Source organism: Neofelis nebulosa, chromosome 14, assembly GCF_028018385.1.
Source record: "Neofelis nebulosa isolate mNeoNeb1 chromosome 14, mNeoNeb1.pri, whole genome shotgun sequence".
Lineage (NCBI taxonomy): Eukaryota > Metazoa > Chordata > Mammalia > Carnivora > Felidae > Neofelis > Neofelis nebulosa.
This window is the reverse complement of record NC_080795.1, coordinates 42,297,156-42,321,093: the sequence shown is the minus strand read 5'-3', so window position 1 is coordinate 42,321,093 and position 23,938 is coordinate 42,297,156.

Sequence of the window (23,938 nt, the reverse complement as noted above, 5' to 3'; positions counted from 1 at the left end):
ATAATGGCAATAAATTCATATCTTTCAGTACTCACTCTAAATGTCATTGGACTATATGCTCCAATCAAAAGTCATAGAGTAACAGAATGGATAAGAAAACAAGATCCATCTATATGCTGATTACAAGAGACCCACTTTAGACCTAAAAACACCTTCAGATTGAAAGTAACAGGATGGAGAACCATCTATCATGCTAATGGTCAACAAAAGAAAGCCAGAGTAGCCATACTTGTATCAGACAATCTAGACTTTAAAGACTGCATCAAGAGATGCAGAAGGGCATTATATCAAAATCTAGGGGTCTATCCACCAAGAAGACCTAAAAATCGTAAACATTTGTGCTTCAAATGTGAGAGCACCCAAATATATAAATCAATTAATCACAAACATAAAGAAACTCATTGATAGTAATACCATAAGAGAAGACTTCAACACCCCACTCACAGCAATGGAGAGATCATCTAATCAAAAAATCAACAAGGAAACAGTGGCTTTGACTGATACACTGGACCAGATGAACATAACAGATATAGTTGGAACATTTCATCCTAAAGCAGAGGAATACACATCCTTCTTCAGAGCACATGGAACATTCTCCAGAACAGACCACATACTGGGACACAAATCAGTCCTCAGCAAGTACAAAAAGATTCAGATCATACCGTGCATATTTTCAGACCACAATGCTATGAAACTCGAAATCAACCATAAGAAAAAATTTGGAAAGGTAACAAATACTTGGAGACTAAAGAACATACTTCTAAACAATGAATGGGCCAACCAAGATGTTAAAGAGGAAATTAAAAAGTACATGGAAGCCAATGAAAATGATAACACCTCAGCCCAAAACCTATGGGATGCAGCAAAGGCGGTCATAAGAGGAAAGTTTATAGCAATCCAGGCCTTGCTAAAGAAGGAAGAAAGATCTCAGATACACAACCTAAGCTTACACCTTAAAGAGCTAGAAAAACAACAGCAAATAAATCTCAAAACCAGCAGAAGACAGGAAATAATGAAGATGAGAGCAGAAATTAATGCTATCGAAACCAAAACAACAGTAGAACAGATCAATGAAACCAGAAGCTGGTTCTTTGAAGGAAATAACAAAATTGATACACCCCTAGCCAGTTTGATCAAAAAGAAAAAGGAAAGGACCCAAAGAAATAAAATCAAGAATGGATAAAATCAAGAATGAAAGAGGAGAGATCACAATCAACACAGCAGAAATAAAAACAATACTAAGAGAATATTATGAGCAATTATATGCCAATAAAATGGGCAATCTGGAAGAAATGGACAAATTCCTAGAAACACACATACAGTACCAAAACTGAAACAGGAAGAAATAGAAAATTTGAACAGACCCATAACCAGTAAAGAAATCAAATTAGTAATCAAAAATCTCCCAAAAAACAAGAGTCCAGGGCCAGATGGATTTCCAGGGGAATTCTACCAAACATTTAAGGAAGAGTTAACACCTATTCTCTTGAAGTTGTTCCAAAAAGGAGAAATGGAAGGAAAACTTCCAAACTCTTTCTATGAGGTCAGCATTACTTTGATTCCAAGACCAGACAGAGACCCCACTAAAAAGGAGAACTATAGACCAATTTCCCTGAGGAACATGGATGCAAAAATCCTCAACAAGATATTAGTCAACCGGATCCAACAATACATTTAAAAAATTATTCACCATGACCAAGTGGGATTTATTCCTGGGATGCAGGGCTGCTTCAATATCTGCAAAACAACCAATGTGATTCATCACATGAATAAAAAGAAAGGACAAGAACCACATGATCCTCTCAATAGATGCAGAGAAAGCATTTGACAAAATACAGCATCCTTTCTTGATAAAGACCCTCAAGAAAGTAGGGATAGAAGGATCATGCCTCAAGATCATAAAAGCCATATACGAAAGACCCAATGCTAATCTCATCCTCAGTGGGGAAAACTGAGAGCTTTCCCCCTAAGGTCAGGAACAAGACACGGACGTCCACTCTCGCCACTGTTATTCAACATAGTATTGGAAGTCTTAGCCTCTGCAATCAGACAACACAAAGAAATAAAAGGCATCCACATCGGCCAGGAGGAGGTCAAACTTTCACTCTCCACAGATGACATGATCCTCTATATGGAAAACACAAAGGATTCCACCAAAAACCTGCTAGAACTGATCCATGAATTCAGCAAAATTGCAAGATATAAAATCAATGCCCATAAATCAGTTGCATTCCTATACACCAACAATGAAGCAACAGAAAGAGAAATCAAGGAATCGATCCCATTTACAGTTGCACCAAAACCCATAAAATACCTAGGAATAAATATAACCAAAGAGGTGAAAAATCTATACACTGAAAACTATAGAAAGCTTATGAAAGAAATTGAAGAAGACACAAAGAAATGGAAAAAGATTCCATGCTCCTGGATAGGAAGAACAAATAACGTTAAAATGTTGATACCACCCAAAGAAATCTACATATTCAATGCAACCTCTATCAAAATAACACCAGCATTCCTCACAGAGCTAGAACAAACCATCCTAAAATTTGTATGGAACCAGAAAAGACCCCAAATAGCCAAGGCAATCTTGCAAAAGAAAACCAAAGCAGGAGGCATCACAATCCCAGACTCTAAGCTATACTACAAAGCTGTAATCATCAAGACAGTATGGTACTGGCATAAAAACAGACACTCAGATCAGTGGAACAGAATAGAGAACTCAAAAATGGACCCACAAACATATGGCTGTCTAATCTTTGACAAAGAAGGAAAGAATATCCAATGGAATAAAGGCAGTCTCTTCAGCAAGTGGTGCTGGGAAAACTGGACAGCGACATGCAGAAGAATGAACCTGGACCACTTTCTTACACCATACACAAAAACAAACTCAAAATGGATGAAACATCTAAGTGTAAGATAGGAAGCCATCAAAATCTGCGAGGAGAAAGCAGGCAAAAACCTCTTTGATCTACCTTGGCTGCAGCAACTTCTTACTCAACACGTCTCCGGAGGCAAGGGAAACAAAAGCAAAAATGAACTAATGGGACCTCATCAAAATAAATGCTTTCTGCACAGAGAAGGGAACAATCAGCAAAACTAAAAGGCAACTGACAGAATGGGAGAAGATATTTGCAAATGACATATCAGATAAAGGGCTAGTATCCAACATCTACAAAGAACTCATCAAACTCAACACCCAAAAAACAAATAATCCAGTGAAGAAATGGGCAAAACACATGAGTAGACACTTCTCCAAAGAAGACATCCAGGTGGCCACATGACAGAGTGCTCAACATCACTCATCATCAGGGAAACACAAATCAAAACCACAATGAGATACCACCTCACACTTGTCAGAATGGCTAACACTAACAACTCAGGCAACAACAGATGTTGGTAAGGATGCCGAGAAAGAGGATCTCTTGTGCACTGCTGGTGGGAATGCAAACCGGTGCAGCCACTCTGGAAAACAGTATGGAGGTTCCTCAAAAATAAAAAACAGAACCTACGACCCAGCAATTGCACTACTAGGTATTTTCCAAGGGATACAGGTGTGGTGTTTCAAAGGGACACATGCACCCCCATGTTTATAGCAGCACTATCAACAATAGCCAAAGTATGGAAGGAGCTCAAATGTCCATCGATGATGAACGGATAAAGAAGATGTGGTGTATGTATGTATGTATATATGTGTGTGTGTGTGTGTGTGTGTGTGTGTGTGTACACACACACAATGGAGTATTTCTCGGCAATCAAAAAGAATGAAATCTTGGCATTTGCAACTATGTAGATGGAGCTGGAGGGTATTATGCTAAGCAAAATTAGTCAGAGAAAGATAGATATCATATGACTTCACTCATATGAGGACTTTAAGACACAGAACAGATGAACAGAGGGAAGGGAAGCAAAAATAATATAAAACAGAGAAGGGACAAAACATAAGATACCCTTAAATATGGAGAACAAACAGAGGGTTACTGGAAGGGTTATGGGAGGGGGGATGGGCTAAATGGGTAAGGGGCATTAAGGAATCTACTCCTGAAATCATTGTTGCACTATACGCTAATTTGGATGTAATTTTTAAAAGTAAGGTTAAACACACAAGAATGTAAAGTCATTACATTAAGATTAAATCCATTAAAAAAATTCTAATCAAATTCCTCAATTCAGTTGTGAATCGTCCATCTTTCTCATGCTTTCAGGTCCAATTAGGAGCCTAAGCCAATCAACACATCTTTCATAGGCTGCAATGATAGCTAAGTACATGTCCTTTATGGGTCTACTCACAGAAATTGTCAATACTTTTTCCAAGAATGGTAAGACAAAGATGTGTACTATATTTTATTAGATATGAAGCCACTAAAATGCATACTTGGAGCTGCTAGTAGACATCTTGCAAACACAAGTTGAGGTCTGAAAATAGAACCAACACCTAAGAAGTATAACCACAAGACACAAATGAAAGCGATAGGCAGAATAATGGTCTCCAAAGATATCCATGTCCTAAAGCTCCACAAACCATGAATATGTTAGATTGCCTAGCAATGAGGATTTAAACTGACCTTGTGATGGGCAGATTAATCTGGATTATCTGAGTAGGCCCAATGTGATCACAAATGTCACAGGGGAGATCACGAGGGAGACACAAAAGAGGGAACCAGAAGATGGTAACATGAGAATGACCCACTATTGCTGCCTTTGAAATTAGAGAAATGGGGCCATGAGCCAAGGCATACAAACAGCAATTTGAAGCTGGAAGAGGCAAGAAAATCGAATATTCTCCTACAGCCTACAGAAGAAACAGCCCTGCCAACACCTTGATTTTAGCCCAATGAGACCCATTACAAGCTTCCGACCTCTGGAACCACATGAAAATAAATTTGACCTGTTTTAATCCACTATTTGTGGTGAAACTGCTATAGCAGAAATGGTAAACTAATAACAATAAAGAAGTGTAGGCAACTGGAGTCCAGTTTGCTGTTACTAAACTAAAAGAATCTTAATTGATACAGTAACAAAATCACATAATATACAGGTACAAACTACCTACCAATAGGTTTATTCTCCCACTGACTTCCTATGATGCTCTTCCAAAGATTCTAGCTAAACAAGGTTTGACTGAATGATGTAAGAAGTAAGCAAGACAACGAAGCCATGTGCAGGAATGGTAGAGATATTGAGAAGGTGAGGGACAAAATGCATACAAAAGAAAGGGAATGATATATTCAAATTCACAGAAGAAAAGTAACAAAAAGTTGGAAGAGAAAGACTATGTAAAGTTCAATAATACATCATCCTGGATAACAGAGGTGTTATGTAAGCATTGCAGAATAATTTTAATAATCATTATTATCTTTTGCAATTCCTTATTCTTTAGAAATGTCATAAGAACACTTTTCCAAGAAAGCCATAACTCCACCTCACTAATGAGCACTCTTAAGATCAGAGAGGTTAAGCAACTTGTCCAGTAAAATAGACAAGCAAATGAATGACAGTGGGAATTAAGCACAGCCTTTCTGACCCCAAAGTCTGCAGACTATACATATTGGCTATATACATATTTGGCTATATATATATTGTCAGCACAGATACAAGCTTCCAAGCCTCAAATTTCCAACCATCAGATCCTCACATCTGTACACAGAGCTCAATAATAACTGTATCTTTCCATATTTTGCTCACTAGGTTATGCTTAACCTAGTGCTTTAGTGAAAAGAATCTTTGGCTGGAAGTCTGACCTTTTCCCCTCCATTCCCCAAAAAACTTTGTCACTTATAGCTGTGAGCAAGTCACTTCACTTCTCTGGGTTTCAATTTATTGTCTTTTCAGGGAAATAAACTTGCTGATGATGAAGTTCTTTCAAGTTGTTATATCCTTTGTGTTTTTGATGTAGCAAAGCTGAGGAATTTAAATGCTGGGCTGAGGTGTTTACATTTCAGAGAGTAGCAGGAAGGGGCACCTCCTGAATAGGACTATGATAAACTATCTGAAAAGAATTATTCAACAGTTGAGTTTAAAATGAAGAAGTAATTGTTAGAGGAAGGGAAATGAGAGGGAAATTTAAATAATTCATTCACATGCCCTTAAGAGTCTATAATTCATGGAACTAATAACTCAGAGCAAAAAAAAAAAGGCTTTCATTATAGCACCTTCTATATACCTGGAGGCTCTCCCCCCATCCCAGCACTGAGACTACAAAAGCTTTGACAGCTGCTGAGGTGCTATGAGTCTCTGGGAAAAGTTTCATGTTGTAACTCTGGACTCTAGCCACCTACGTGAGAAAGACCAAGCTGGCATTGGCACTACCTACTGGCAGCCAGAATAAGCAATCAGGTTGAGGGAGTGGACACGAGCAGGATGGAAAGGGAAGAGATGGAAGGGATACAAAGGTAGATTCCTGGGAGCTGTGAACAAAGACACCAGGGCAGGGAGCCAGGTATATCACTACTACCTGTCAGGGAATGGCAGGGAGACAGAGACACAGCATGGCAGGCATTCTCCTAATTGCAGTTTCTGAGCCAACTCTTCTTCCATTTCACAGAAACAACCCTGAAAATACTCCAGGGAAATAAAAAGCCTAGATAAATAGGATGGTTTGTGGCTGTCTGTATTACTTTGTCTTTGTCTTCATTATAATTAGCTCTATGGCTTCTTCATGCCTCTAACAAACTTGCATATGAACACACAAAACCAAGAAGCTGGTCCAATAAATGTGAAGGGCTTCCTGATACCCTACAACAATCAACTCTGTTAATTAATGTGCACATCTGTGACTAAACTGTTTAAAACATTTCTAGAAGTTATGACTAGGAAACATAAAGAATAAAGAAATGGAAGATAAATTTGAGTTGATGTGTATGTCATTAACTATAATGAGATAAAAAGTCATTTCAATCATTAAGGAGGTATGGGAAGTAATGAGTATTTGGGGTAAAATGTCACAATGGGTCAGTTATTAGCTATTGTTAGTCAAGAACTTCCAAGTTGACCAACTGATGGTACGTTGGATGACTTGCCCTTATAAGTTCACAAAGGTGAAGTAGTAAGCCGCCATTCCCCAGGCCAACGCAATCACTGACGATAACATTCAATAAATATTGAATCCTTACCCAGAGGATGACATTGTGTAGGGCAATGTAAAATAGAAAATACTTGTAAAATAGAAAATTACTTGTTCCTAGGACTCAAGAAACTTACAACTGTTAGAGATTATGTTTTATTTCCCTAAGGAACTCACATGCCTTTTCTTCATGGGCATATGTAAGAATCAGGCAATTATGTGCTTTGCTTTGACCACTACAGGAACATTCAAATTAACTTTAAATAAATATATCAGATCTGTGGCTTGCAAATCTCCATTTTAATTCTTCCACCTTATCCCCAGATCTTGGTTCCCCATTCAAGTCATGATTTTCCTGAATCTACTATTCATCTGTAGCCATAAGAATAGGAAAATAGTTATGAATAAGGCAGGATGAAACATGTTCATAAAGGTAGAAAATTATAAGTGCCATAATAGAGGTTTATGTCAGGGGAGAACTAAGGTTTAGATTAGGAAGAGAAGAATTTCATCTGGATAAAATCTGGAATGCCTTACAGAGAAGATGACCTTTATGATAGAAGTTGCAAACTCAGAAACATAGAAGAACCTTGCAAGCAATGTAAATAAATTAAGTGGACCAGGGAGAGATGGGTGAATGGTAGAGTTCATGGATATTCTAAAAGTGATGGTTACTCTGTAGCTCTAGCCTCTAAGGCACAATTTACCTATAGATAGAATTATGCTTGAAAATCCTTTAAATCACCCATAAGTTAGAGAACCAGTATTTGAACCAAAAAAAGAATAAACACTGTTAATATCATATATGTGCTATGACACTAAGTTAATTGGTGTTTATTGTGCTAAATTCTTTTTCCCAGTAGTGTGCTAGATGGTGGAGCATGGAAATTAGAAAACAAAACAAAACAAAACAAAACAAAACAAAACATAGTCATTTCTTTTCAGACACAAAGAAGTTGGATTCCTATGAGTTAAAGGGCATTTTACATTATTTTCTTATATATTCCATCACCAAAGTACAACTATGGAGCTATACTATGGAGTTGTACTATATTATAGAGCACCTAATGCAGAAAGACAACATAGATCACACTGAATTGATAGATGTCATCTGCCATCAGTAGCTGATCATGAGGACTTCAATATTTTAATTAAGAACGATATGGTGGAAATCCAGAAATGTATCAAGTCACCATTAGGCAATTTCTAATAAAAAGTGCCCCGAAATAAACAGGAAAACAAAGAAAGTAAGAAAAGCAAAGGGAGCCTCAAAAGGATCTTGTTGGCTTGCAACAACACTCTGGGTTAAACTGAACCAACAATTGGGATATAGGAAGAAAATTCCATTTTGGCAGCCTGGTCAGGGCCTGAAATGTTGCTTCTAAATATCAAATTAGTAGTAAACCTTGGTCTCCAGTTTCTTCTGAACTTCACTCTCCAAAGCTTCAGATCTGACTATTTCACTACACCAAGGCGTTTGGGAAACAGAATCTTCTTGATGGCATTTCAGGTCTAACATTTTACTCAGATGTGCACTGTACAATTCAGTCAATTGTTTAACAAAAACCTGGTACAAGGGTCAGCAAATCTGGCTCAGCTGTGAGGCTACTGAAAGAGTCCAAGTTTATAGATTTTTTTTAAAAAAATCTAAAATAAAGTGCGATTGGATTTCAAGGGTTGAAATGAACTCCACAATGAAGCAATCCGATAAAACCACCTTAAGAAAGAAAAGCAACAGAGGAATCAGAATTCTCTACTGATAACTAAAGTCATTTTGTGCCAGAAAGAATGATCCAGTGAAACTGTTAGAATCTAATCAGGACTAACATTTGCATGTTAAAGGGCTCAAATCTACAGCTCCCTTCTGTGAAATTAACATTTTCTGTTTTTTAAAGAGAGTATTGGGTCACAATGGATTAATAATAAAATAACTATCCTTGCTTCCCTATTTTACCCCCAACTCTCATGCCCCGCATGGTTCTCATGAGTAGAGTCCTGTACAGTGAGAAAGAAAAGTAGGAAAGTTATGTAAAGACATTCCATGGGAGGAGAAATTTGCCCAGACCTAGACCTTTTTTTTTTTTTTTTTTTTTTTTTTTTTTGGCTTCTCTTCACCCATTACAATTGTGTGGTCTGTTTTCAGAAAAGTGAGAAGCCAAAAACACTGAATTAGAGCTATGGTGTCTGAGACTGCAAGTCAGAATTCTATAGAACAAGGGAAGGTAACCTGTTATCATATATGTTATTATCAAGTTGCCTGTGAATAAAGACCATACTGGGTCATAAAACAAACTGTTCCAAATCCAGGAAAATGAATCTGTGGTGCTGGTGGGGGTGGGGGGAATGCTCCTTTATACTACTGAGGAAACATCTGTGGCCTGTACAAATTGGTTTAGAAGATTGACTGGCAGTGGTATCCCTTAGGAACAGATTGATCTCACAAGCAATATATTCATCCTAAGAAGATGTTTACTAAGGTTTTAGACTTAGACTTCTGCCACTTTACAAAGTACAGCTCTAAGGGGAGCAGGTACAAATGGAAGAGACACAAATAGAGCAACCTACATAACTTCAAACAGGAGGACAGGCAAGACTCCAAAAGAACAAGGTGTAGTTGTGGTTTGGCTGCATTTCCTAAATGATTATTCTCACTTTCCCATTTCCTTTCTGGGCTAGGCCACTTAAGAGGGAAATAAAACTCCTTGGTGACAAAGGGGGTGAGAGAGAGAAATATAAATACCTCTCTAAAGATTGACAGACTAGATGTGGTCAACAAAATTATGCAGGGTTTTGATCATGCAGACCCTTGACTTGGCTTCCTTTTCTTCAGCCTGCCCTTGAGTCAGGTCATTGCTTCTTGTGCTGTGACTAGAGAGAAGGCAGGAAAAACTGGGAGTGAAACACAGAACTGAAAGTGTGGTCTTGTGGAGCAAACGTGAAGTCTAGAGGCTTGTGTAGCTCTTTTAAGTATTTCCTAAAATCTTCTCTGATGAAATATGAAGGGAAAACAATACTATTACAAATTAGGTTTATGTAGTAATCAAAAGCAATATTGTAATATGAAAAATGCTAAATCAGAGTATAATTTCTAGTCTTTACCCAACCAAAAATAGAAATAGATAATCCATTAAGGATGAAGCCTATAGTTAAAATTTACCAAAATTTAGGAGAAAAGTGTTCAGTTTATTTTTATCAATTGCACTGTTGTGTTCTGGCTTCCTACCCCTTTTTTTCATCAGAAACAAATGACAATTATTAATATATATAAGTGTTTTGTAAAGTCAGAATTATTACTCATGTAAAATCATTTTTTAATCATTTTTTATCAGGTTGACTTTAGTTTCTTATTATCAGCCTCCTAAAACATTTCTGGAAATGTTTGTTCCAACTTTCTGTGATTCTATGATATTTATTGAGCAGTGACTATATTCTAGCTATTATTCTCAGTTTGGGAATACAACAGTGAATAAAAGATAAGGCGTCTGCTCCTGTAGAACTTATACTTGTTTTGTGGAAGAAGAGAGAAATAAACAAGAAAACCAACATGAGTAAGTTGGATTAAAGGAGTGTTACATGTTATGAGAACATTAATCAGGGTGACGTAAGAAAGAATGAATGGGATGAACTACTTTAGCTTAGCTGTTCAGGGAAGGCCTCTCTGACAAAGTGTCATGGGCTGAGACTTAATAAAAGTGAGTCATCGATGGTGAGAATGAGTTTACAGTTTTGAAAGACAGAAAGGCTACTGTGAATAGAATCTATTGAATAGGAAGGAAGGTGGTAGGAAAAAGGTCCAGAGAATTATACGACAGCCAGATGGAATAGGAGCTGGTAAATCAGGATAAGGAATTTGGATTATACCTAAAAAAAATGGAGAAGCCACAGGAGCATTTTAAGAATAGGCTAATAGGATTTGATTTATGCTCTTAAAAGACTGCTTTAGTTTCCCTTTTGGTCTAGACTGATTAGGTTGTTTAGGATCTGTCTTCCCACTCAGAACTAGAAGAGGAGCAATAAGACTAACAGCTGACTTCTGAACAGACACATGAAATCTACCAGATAATAGAATACCTTTAAAATATGAATGGGGTGTCTGGGTGGTTCAGTCAGTTGGGCGACCAACTTCACTCAGTTCATGATCTCACAGATAATGATTTCAAGCCCTTCATCAGACTCTGTGCTGACAGCTTAGAGCCTGGAGTCTGCTTCGAAGTCTGTCTCCCTCTCTCTCTGCCTCTTCCCCGCTCATGTTCTCTCTGTCTCTCTCTCAAAAATAAACATTAAAAAAAATTTTTAAAACTGAATAGAAAATAACTGCTATCTTATATTTATACTTACTTTTATCCTACATCTATGTATCTACCAACAGAAATGGAAACAGGTGTGTGTGTGTGTGTGCTCGCACACACACACACACACGTTCATAGCAGTATCCCATAATAACCCAAAATTGGAAAAAAAGAAAAGATCCATTATTAGTGGATCAGATAAATAAATCAAGGTACACTCATACATTGAAATAATACAGAACAATAGAATTGAATAAACTTCTGTTATACATAACAACATGGTTGAGTTAAATGCACATAAAATCCAAAAATGAAGAAAAAATAAGGACATTTAAAACAAGCAAATATAGAGGTAATTAGTAACCAGGTGAAAAACACTTAAGAAAATACTAAAAGGTACTGTTCAACAAAAATAAAATAATTTCAGATATAAGCTCAGATGTAAGAATTCAAATAAAGCAATGAACAGTACAGTAAATTCAAAAGACTATAGTGTAAGTGGAAATATTACAATAAATTCAAATGAATATTTATAGTGTGAAATAATAATAGTGATGTATCATTTTGGGTTTTTTTCAAGAAAGTAGGATCTAATTTATTGAATCAAGACTTTACTACAGAGTTACAGTCATTAATATAGGTATGGTATAGCTTCAAATATAAAAATACAGCAGAGAAGAATATAAAATTTTAAAAAATTAAAACATACCCCCCAAAAGTCACTTTGCTGTGAAGACAACTGATGGCAGAAGAGAATGGGAAAAAATGGTAAGACCTGTTACAAAGCAATTTCAGTGGTCCGGTGAAGAATGATGATGACTAGGTTGGACTCAGATATTAATCAAAACACATCCATGAATGTAAAGATACCAGAGTCATGACAAAAATGACACTGAGAAGCAGTAGGGAAAGGGTGATGCCCTCAGTAAGAGTGTTGGTTCAACTGAATATTCATAGAGGAAAAAATTAAATTGATCTCTATCTCACACCACATATGAAAATTATTTTTCAGGGAGATTGTATATCTAATTTTGAAAGATAAAACAATCTAGAATATAAGTAGAATATACATAGGATTTATTCACAGATTCATTATACTAAAGGATTTCTTAAAAAGATAGAAAAGGCTCTAACCATAAGGACAATAACTTTAAAAAAAGACAAAATCTGATAAATTGAACAATAAAATAGCAATCTGGGTACACATTTAAAGAGTTGAAGAGGGAGGAGCCAAGATGGCGGAACAGCATGGAAGTTTTTTGTGTGTCTCACATCCATGAAATACAGCCAGATCAACACTAAACCATCCTGCACACCTAGGAAACTGATTTGAGGATTAACACAATAATCTGCACAACCTGAACCACAGAACTCTGCAGGTACATGGCACAGAGAGGTGAAGTGGGGGAGAGAGAGGCCATGGAGGGCTGGGAACTGTTTTTGCTTGCAGAGAGAGGATGGAGACGGGGGGAGGGGTTGAGTATGGGAAAAGCACCCCCCCACAACATCAACTGGAGAGAAAGTGGAAAAGTGGAAACAGTCACAAAGACTGAACTAAAAAAGGGATAAAGGAGAAAGGAGAGGGTTTAAATTCCATTAAGATTCTATAAACGGGGAGCGCAGAGTCTGAAACTCCACAGCTCAATACCTGGTGGTGCTCTGGCAGGAAGAGTGAATGCCCAAGAGCAGAGTGAGGTCCAGGAGGTCCTTGGGCCACACGGGGAGAAGTGGTTCTACTCCTGGAACTACAGTTGGTAGAGACTGTGTGACAACACAATCCCAGCAGACCCCAGAGAACCACCACATTCGCTGGTGCTGGAACAAGGTCATTAAGGGTGAAGCTGGTGCCAGATGTGTGTTGAGATTTTCCATAATCCCTGAAACGCTGCTGCTACATGAGCGCATGAACATTTTCTGGGGCAGGATGGCACCCAGCCACAGTCTCTGGGCATCATCAGCAGCATGGTCCCGCAAATATTTCTGGGTGTGGCCAGCACCCAGCCATTGCTCATTGAGACCCTCCACAGGTCTGAACGGGACGAAGTCAGAGTCCCTCAGAAGTAAGGGGTTGGGAAACAGAGCCACACCATTTTTCACCCCTCCCACACATGCACAAACACACCTACAAGCACCACAACAATCCACCCCAGTAAGCTAAGCAATGCCATCTAGTGGAGAACGGAGCCATTACACTAAGCCTTGCCCAACTGGGCCAACCTCGCTCTTCAGGTACACTACAAATCTCTCCGCCTACTTAGTTTATGGGTTATAAAGTGCTTCACAGTTTGACTTCTAGGGGGAAACGATGTAATTTCAAACGTATTTCAGTCTGTTTGCCATTCCATCTATTTGATTTTCTTTTTGTTGTTGTTGTTGCTTTTCTTTTTCTTAAATACAGAAAGAGAAACAAATTATTTTTATTTTCAATTTTTATGAAAAATAATTTTTTTTCTACTATATATTTTACTTTTTGTAAATTTTTCAAATTCTATTTTACTTCCATCATTTCATTTTATTCTATTTCATTGTATTAATTTTCCCAAATTTTCAAACGATTCCCTTTTTTCCTTGATTTGCTTTTTTTTCTCCTTCTTTCCCCTTTTCTCTAATCAAGCTCCTTTCAATAACCAGACCAAAACACACCGAGGATCTAGCATCACTTATTTGATTTGTGTGTGTGTGTGTGTGTGTGTGTGTGTGTTTAATTTTTAACTTTAATTTTTTTTACCTTATTAATTCCTCTTCTTCCTTCAAATGATAAAACGAAGCAATTCACACCAAAGGAAACAGCAGGAAGAAACGACAGCCAGGGACTTAATCAAACACATACAAGTAAGATGTCTGAACCAGAATTTAGAGTCCTGATATTAAAAATACTAGATGGGGTAAAAAATAGATTAGAATCCCTCTCTGCAGAGATAAAAGAGGTAAAAGCTAGTCAGGATGAAACAAAAAAATGCTATAACTGAGCTGCAATCTCAAATGGTTGCTGCGGCGGTAAGGATGGATGAGGCAGAACAGAGAATCAGTGATATAGAGGACAAACTTGCAGAGAATAATGAAGCAGAAAAAAAGAGGGAGATAAGGGAAAAGAGCACCATTTAAGAATTAGAGAAGTCAGTGACTTACTAAAAAGGAACAACATCAGAATCATAAGGATCTCAGAAGATACAGGGAGAGAAAAAGGGGCAGAAGCATTATGTGAACAAATTATAGCAAAATTTTCCTAACCTGGAGAAAGACACAGATATCAAAATCCAGAAAGCACAGAGAACTCCCATCAGATTCAACAAAAACCGAACATCAACAAGGAATATCATAGTCAAATTCACAAAATACTCAGGCAAGGAAAGAATCATGAAAGCAGATAGGGAAAAAAAGTCCCTAACCTACAAGGGAAGACAGATCAGGTTTGCATAAGACCTATCCACAGAAATTTGGCAGGGCAGAAAAGAATGGTAGGATATATTCAATATGCTGAATTGGAAAAATATGCAGCCAAGAATTCTTTATCCAGCAAGGCTGTCATTCATAATAGAAGAAAGACTAAAAGTTTCCCAGACAAACAAAAATTAAAGGAGTTTGTGACCACTTAACCAGCACTGCAAGAAATTTTAAGGGGGACTCTCTGAGGGGAGAAGGGATGAAAAAAAAGACTAAAAGTAACAAAGATTAGAAAGGACCAGAGAACACCACCAGAAACTCCAACTCTACAAGAAACATAATGGCAATAAATTGATATCTTTCAGTACTCACTCTAAACATCAATGGACTCAATGTTCCAATCAAAAGACATAGGGTAACAGAATGGATAAGAAAACAAGATCCATCTATATGTTGTTTACAAGAGACCCATTTTAGGCCTAAGACACCCTCAGATTGAAAGTAAGGGGATGGAGAACCATCTATCATGCTAATGGTCAACAAAAGAAAGCCAGAGTAGCCATACTTGTATCAGACAATCTAGACTTTAAAATAAAGACTGCATCAAGAGGTACAGAAGGGCATTATATCATAATCTAGGGGTCTATCCACCAAGAAGACCTAAAAATTGTAAACATTTGTGCTTCAAATGTGAGAGCACCCTAATATATAAATCAATTAATCACAAAAACAAAGACACTGATTGATAATAATACCATAACAGTAGGGGACATTAACACCCCACTTATAGCAATGGAGAGATCATCTAATCAAAAAATCAACAAGGAAACAATGGCTTTGAATGATACACTGGACCAGATGAACATAACAGATATAGTCGGAACATTTCATGCTAAAGCAGTGGAATATACATTCTTCTCCAGAGCACATGGAACATTCTCCAGAACAGACCACATACTGGGACACAAATCAGTCCTCAGCAAGTACAAAATGATCGAGATCATACCATGCATAATTTCAGACCACAACGCTATGAAACTCGAAATCAACCATAAGAAAAAATTTGGAAACATAAAAGTCTTGGAGACTAAGGAACATCCTACTAAAGAATGAATGGGCTAAACAAGAAGTTACAGAGGATATTAAAAAGTACATGGAAGCCAATGAAAATGATAACACCTCAGCCCAAAACCTATGGGATGCAGCAAAGGCGGTCATAAGAGGAAAGTTTATAGCAATCCAGGCCTTGCTAAAGAAGGAAGAAAGATCTCAGATACACAACCTAAGCTTACACCTTAAAGAGCTAGAAAAACAACAGCAAATAAATCTCAAAACCAGCAGAAGACAGGAAATAATGAAGATGAGAGCAGAAATTAATGCTATCGAAACCAAAACAACAGTAGAACAGATCAATGAAACCAGAAGCTGGTTCTTTGAAGGAAATAACAAAATTGATACACCCCTAGCCAGTTTGATCAAAAAGAAAAAGGAAAGGACCCAAAGAAATAAAATCAAGAATGGATAAAATCAAGAATGAAAGAGGAGAGATCACAATCAACACAGCAGAAATAAAAACAATACTAAGAGAATATTATGAGCAATTATATGCCAATAAAATGGGCAATCTGGAAGAAATGGACAAATTCCTAGAAACACACATACAGTACCAAAACTGAAACAGGAAGAAATAGAAAATTTGAACAGACCCATAACCAGTAAAGAAATCAAATTAGTAATCAAAAATCTCCCAAAAAACAAGAGTCCAGGGCCAGATGGATTTCCAGGGGAATTCTACCAAACATTTAAGGAAGAGTTAACACCTATTCTCTTGAAGTTGTTCCAAAAAAGAGAAATGGAAGGAAAACTTCCAAACTCTTTCTATGAGGTCAGCATTACTTTGATTCCAAGACCAGACAGAGACCCCACTAAAAAGGAGAACTATAGACCAATTTCCCTGAGGAACATGGATGCAAAAATCCTCAACAAGATATTAGTCAACCGGATCCAACAATACATTTAAAAAATTATTCACCATGACCAAGTGGGATTTATTCCTGGGATGCAGGGCTGCTTCAATATCTGCAAAACAACCAATGTGATTCATCACATGAATAAAAAGAAAGGACAAGAACCACATGATCCTCTCAATAGATGCAGAGAAAGCATTTGACAAAATACAGCATCCTTTCTTGATAAAGACCCTCAAGAAAGTAGGGATAGAAGGATCATGCCTCAAGATCATAAAAGCCATATATGAAAGACCCAATGCTAATCTCATCCTCAGTGGGGAAAACTGAGAGCTTTCCCCCTAAGGTCAGGAACAAGACACGGACGTCCACTCTCGCCACTGTTATTCAACATAGTATTGGAAGTCTTAGCCTCTGCAATCAGACAACACAAAGAAATAAAAGGCATCCACATCGGCCAGGAGGAGGTCAAACTTTCACTCTCCACAGATGACATGATCCTCTATATGGAAAACACAAAGGATTCCACCAAAAACCTGCTAGAACTGATCCATGAATTCAGCAAAATTGCAAGATATAAAATCAATGCCCATAAATCAGTTGCATTCCTATACACCAACAATGAAGCAACAGAAAGAGAAATCAAGGAATCGATCCCATTTACAGTTGCACCAAAACCCATAAAATACCTAGGAATAAATATAACCAAAGAGGTGAAAAATCTATACACTGAAAACTATAGAAAGCTTATGAAAGAAATTGAAGAAGACACAAAGAAATGGAAAAAGATTCCATGCTCCTGGATAGGAAGAACAAATAACGTTAAAATGTTGATACCACCCAAAGAAATCTACATATTCAATGCAACCTCTATCAAAATAACACCAGCATTCCTCACGGAGCTAGAACAAACCATCCTAAAATTTGTATGGAACCAGAAAAGACCCCAAATAGCCAAGGCAATCTTGCAAAAGAAAACCAAAGCAGGAGGCATCACAATCCCAGACTCTAAGCTATACTACAAAGCTGTAATCATCAAGACAGTATGGTACTGGCATAAAAACAGACACTCAGATCAGTGGAACAGAATAGAGAACTCAAAAATGGACCCACAAACATATGGCTGTCTAATCTTTGACAAAGAAGGAAAGAATATCCAATGGAATAAAGGCAGTCTCTTCAGCAAGTGGTGCTGGGAAAACTGGACAGCGACATGCAGAAGAATGAACCTGGACCACTTTCTTACACCATACACAAAAACAAACTCAAAATGGATGAAACATCTAAGTGTAAGATAGGAAGCCATCAAAATCTGCAAGGAGAAAGCAGGCAAAAACCTCTTTGATCTACCTTGGCTGCAGCAACTTCTTACTCAACACGTCTCCGGAGGCAAGGGAAACAAAAGCAAAAATGAACTAATGGGACCTCATCAAAATAAATGCTTTCTGCACAGAGAAGGGAACAATCAGCAAAACTAAAAGGCAACTGACAGAATGGGAGAAGATATTTGCAAATGACATATCAGATAAAGGGCTAGTATCCAACATCTACAAAGAACTCATCAAACTCAACACCCAAAAAACAAATAATCCAGTGAAGAAATGGGCAAAACACATGAGTAGACACTTCTCCAAAGAAGACATCCAGGTGGCCACATGACAGAGTGCTCAACATCACTCATCATCAGGGAAACACAAATCAAAACCACAATGAGATACCACCTCACACTTGTCAGAATGGCTAACACTAACAACTCAGGCAACAACAGATGTTGGTAAGGATGCCGAGAAAGAGGATCTCTTGTGCACTGCTGGTGGGAATGCAAACCGGTGCAGCCACTCTGGAAAACAGTATGGAGGTTCCTCAAAAAATAAAAAATAGAACTAACCTACGACCCAGCAATTGCACTACTAGGTATTTTCCAAGGGATACAGGTGTGGTGTTTCAAAGGGACACATGCACCCCCATGTTTATAGCAGCACTATCAACAATAGCCAAAGTATGGAAGGAGCTCAAATGTCCATCAATGGTGAATGGATAAAGAAGATGTGAGATACACACACACACACACACACACACACACACACACACACACAATGAGTATTACTCAGCAATCATAAGAATGAAATCTGGCCATTTACTACTACATGGATGGAACTAGAGGATATTATGCTAAGTGAAATTAGTCAGAGAACGACAAATATCATATGACTCCACTCACATGAGGACTTTAAGATAGAAAACAGATGAACATGAGGGAAGGGAAGCAAAAATAATATAAAAACAGGGAGGGGGACAAAAACATAAGAGACTCTTAAATATGGAGAACAAACAGAGGGTTACTGGAGGGGTTGTGGGAGGGGGATGGGCTAAATGGGTAAAGGCATTAAGGAATCTACTCCTGAAATCACCTTTGCACTATATGCTAACTAATTTGGACATAAATTTAAAAAATAAATTAAGGGGCACCTGGGTGGCTCAGTCGGTTGGGCATCTGACTTCGGCTCAGGTCATGATCTCGGGGTCGGTGAGTTCGAGCCCCGTGTTGGGCTTTGTGCTGACAGCTCAGAGCCTGGAGCCTGTTTCAGATTCTGTGTCTCCCTCTCTCTCTGACCTTCCCCCATTCATGCTCTGTCTCTTTCTGTCTCAAAAATGAATAAACGTTAAAAAAAATTTTTTTAATAAATTAAATAAAATTTAAAAAATGAGTTGAAAAGGCAACCCACAGAATGGGAGAACATGTTTGTGACACATGTAATGGACAAAGGGTACATATATGGAATACAAAAGAACACCTACTAATCAGTAATAAAATAGACAGCCTAACATAAAAATGGACTAAATTACTTCACCAGATACTCACATAGGCAATAAACATTTGAAAAAATTGTCAACTTCATTAATTATTAGAAGAAAGTAAACAAAAACCATATTATAATACCAATACACATCTGCTAGCATGGATAAATGAAAACGACAGACTAGGGAAAGTATTGACAAATATGTGGGCAAATGGGACACTTACATTTTTCTTGTAGAAATGTAAAGCGTTATATGTACAACTTATGACCCACAAATTCCACTTTTATGTATATATGCGATCAAATGCATATGTATATGCACATGCAAGTATGCATGCACATATACCACCCCCGACACACACTCATACACACATGCATAATTCTAGTAGCATCTTTCATAATAGCACCAAAATTGAAAGAAACCAAAGGTTTATTATCAGTAAATTAAGTGAAGGAATTGATGTATATTTATACACTGAAATACTATAGAACAATGGAACTGGTCGAGCTTCTGCTCTACATGGTTGAATTTCATAAACATAATAAACATAATGTTGAACTAAAGGAAGCCAGATATAATGGCATATAAATATGTATGTGTTTATTATCTCATTCATGTAAATATCAAAGGGAAAAACTAATTTATGGCATTAGAAGTCAGTTCAATGTTTTCCTTTCTGGTAATGCTTTCTCTCTTGACTTAGGTACTGGATAAGATTGTATTCACTTTGTTCTTATCTAGTGAACTGTACATTTATGATTTTTTCACTTATGTACTATGTTATATTCTAGTTCTTTAAAAATTCACTTTTCTATGAAGAGAATCAGTAACAGAGGGAATAGGGAGCAAATGAGAAGATCTATTACAAAGCAATTTCAAGGTCCAGTTGAAGAATTACGGTTATTTGGACTCAGATATTAATAGCAAAAAGAGAAGCATATATACCTAGTGTGTCAGAGACACACTAGAGATAGAACCAATCAGCTTTACTGATGGTTTCAATGCAGAAGGGTGGGAATTGGAAAGATGATGGATAATTCCTACCTAACAGATGGATGGTAGAACCATTTATTTAACAAGAAGTTAGGTATATATCTTTGGAGTGAGAGGGAAATGAATAAGTCTTCCTTGAATATAAATATTGGAATACTTTGAGATATTGCTATTATGTAAGTAGGTCACTGAATGTATACATCTGGAATACAATAACATAGTCAATGCTGGAAATTTCTACTTATAAGTCATCAGTATGGCACCTCTATTACCAACTTATCTATGCCCCCTTCCACATCCCATCTTTAAAGAATTGGGAATGATGAAAGACATGGAATGATAATAATACATGGTCCTAGAGCTCTACTACTGATCAACCACTATTGTACATCTTCCATATGCATTAACTTGTTTGATATTTATAACACCTCCTCTCTGAGATGAAAAATATTATCTTCATTACCTCCACTTTACAGATAAGGAAATGGAGATGCTGAGATTAAGCAACTTTCACAGTGCCCCACAGTTAAAAAGTGAGAAAGCTGAGAAGGAAATAAAGATGATGGCATCTGAAGTCATTATCTTTAACTACTATGGACACCACCTCTCTAGGAACAGAAGAGTGAAAGGGAGGAGAGAGATACTCCAGTTATATATTGCTGCAAACAATTTAGTGAGTTAAGAGAGCAATTATCTTATTATATCTCACAGTTCCTGTGGGTGAAGAATTCAGGAAGGGCTTGACTGGGTCCCTGGGTTTCTCACATCATTGCAAGGGGCTAGAATAGCTGGAGTTTCGAATGAGACAATTAAAGTAGGTGGGGGTTGGCCAAGCATCTCTATTTCTCCAGGTAGTCTCAGGTCCTCTCCTTGTGATCATTCCATGCAAGCTAGACTGGTCTTCCTTGTAGCATGGAAGCTTCAGGTCAGACAACTTACATGGTAGCTCAAAGTTGCAAGAGAACCATTCTGGTGAAAGGATACTGCCTTTTAGGACCAAGCCTCAGAAATTATATAACATCACTACTGCTGTTGTCACAAGCCCATATGTATGTAAGAGGAGGAACACAGTCTCCCTACTCCTGATGGGAAGAGTGTCAACATACATTATTAGAGAGCATGTAGAAGAAGAGACATGGTTGCAGCCATCTTTGTAAGATATGCCAAATGAGAAAAGCATTTGGACAGGAACTTAGGAAGAACAGACATAGAAGAGAAAAGGAAAATGTGTGCAACTAATACAGAAAAACTTCAGCCAACAAATAATTGTCAAACACCCTGTGTGTACTAAACACCACTAAAAATTATGAGTACACTGGTAAGTCAAATGTGATCCTTGACCTAAAGACACCAAAACTGTCTAGGTGGGAAAGTTATATATAAAACACAGAGTGGGAGGATTTTAGTAGTTCTTACACAAGGAAAACAAGAAGATTCATGGGAGTTTCTGGTGCAGAACAGGGGTCAGAAAACTATAGCTCATGATCCAAATCCAGCCTACCACCTTTTTCTGCAAATAAAGTCTTACTGGAACACAGCCACATCCGTTCATTTACATATTTCCTATGGCTACCTTAGGCTACAAAGGTTATGTTGAATAGTTAGAACAGAGAACATACAGCCCACAAAGTCTAATGCATTCACTATCTGTCTCTTTACAGAAAAAGTTTGTCTACTTCTGGTGTAGAATATTGTACATCCACTCAGAAGAGAGTAAATGGAACTGAAAAAATAAATAAAGTTCCAGATTTCCATCATGGCAGAGAGGAATGCACAAGGGCCTTTGATTCAGGAAAATGAAATTACTGGCCAACTACTTGCTAGCCTCATGACCTTGAGGAAGGTTACTTCATTTTTCCAAATCTTAGTTTCTTGCCCTAAAGAAAAATCTTAATTATCCTGTTGCTTCCCAGGATGATGGTGTGAGTCAAGTAAGATTATATATGAATAAATTCCTTTTACACTCTGAAACACTAAATAAAAATGCTGCCATCTTTCCACTGCATTTCCTGTCAAATAAAGCTTTGTTGATGGTCTTTCATCTCATCTTCGTTTTTACACTAAGGACATAGTTTTCTTCTTTTATAATTTTCAATAAGCACATCTTTTCCTATTTTGGTCACCAAGTTTCATTGATCCTTTATTGCTTTAAGGCACTAGAGACTGTTCTTTAAAACTCCTGACTTCAACTAATCTTAGTTTTTAGATTTTTACTTAATTCTCTAATAGAGCCCTCACTCTTCTTTTACCTTGAAATTCTTTTATTTACCTCATTCAAACTCATTTTCCCACATTTTCACATATTGCTTTTAGAGGAATGTGCCCTTGGAAGGAAGTACCTAACTTCTCTGATGCTTTTTGACAAAGCTCCTTGAATGTCCCACAATTGCTCAAAAGTATTGGTGCATTCTAAGAAGTCCTGAGAAGATCCTTCTATAGAGCTCTTTGGGAATCTCTTTCAAGTCAATGACTCTGTGACTATATTGCCCAGAACAATTTAACTCAACTTCATTGTAGTCAAATGAGACTATACTACATCGTCATTAATTGTTGGACCTTCATTTTCCACATCCCTTCACCATATCACCACACTAGCTGCCAACCTACTTTATCAAGGGTAAATTGGCATGAGTCATCTCCTTGTACCTTCCTCTCCCTAAGCATCGTCTATGCAATTTTCAATCTCCAAAAGGATTGGAATGGTCAGAAAAATATGATCACATGGAATTGGAATAGTTAACAAAACTTCCATAGTGAAATCTCCCATGCAAAGGGGTAATAATTTCACAACTTGGTTCAGATGAAACTTTGAGCTCTTGTACTTCCGAGCCAGCTGGTCATTTAACACACATTCCATGCACAGGAAATGTCCATTACCAGAAACCTCACTAAATAACTATGACAATAAGCTCAAGAATGTTATGGCCAAGGACACAAACAGAGCAGGAAGATTTCAAGAGGTCTTCCAGGGAGAACCACAATATGATTCCTGGTATTTCATGGCAAAGACTAATTAAGAAACTAAACTGGATGATAATGCAGTAGGAGAATGCCTGAATTTAGTTAGCATTACTACCTACTTGAGGAAGTGAATGACAACAATGAAGCTCTTGCAGACAATGTGTAAATATCAGAGTAGGGCCATTGGGGAAAAGGTAGTAATGTATTTGTGTACAAACAAAGTAAAGAAAGGGCATTTAGAAAGAGTCTAAAGTGAAGCCAGATCAGATGCGACGAGTATTGAAATACCTTAAGTAGGAAAAGGTTCTACCATTATAATAAACACACTTATAAATTTCTCATGAAATTCCATTTCGATGAAACTTGTTCTGGTTCTGGCCACATTACAGGCTTGAGCAAAGCTTTTAACTTGAAGCAACTTTTATGAAATTGCACATCCATTGGACCTTGAAAATGGTCAATTACATGCTTTGTTGAAT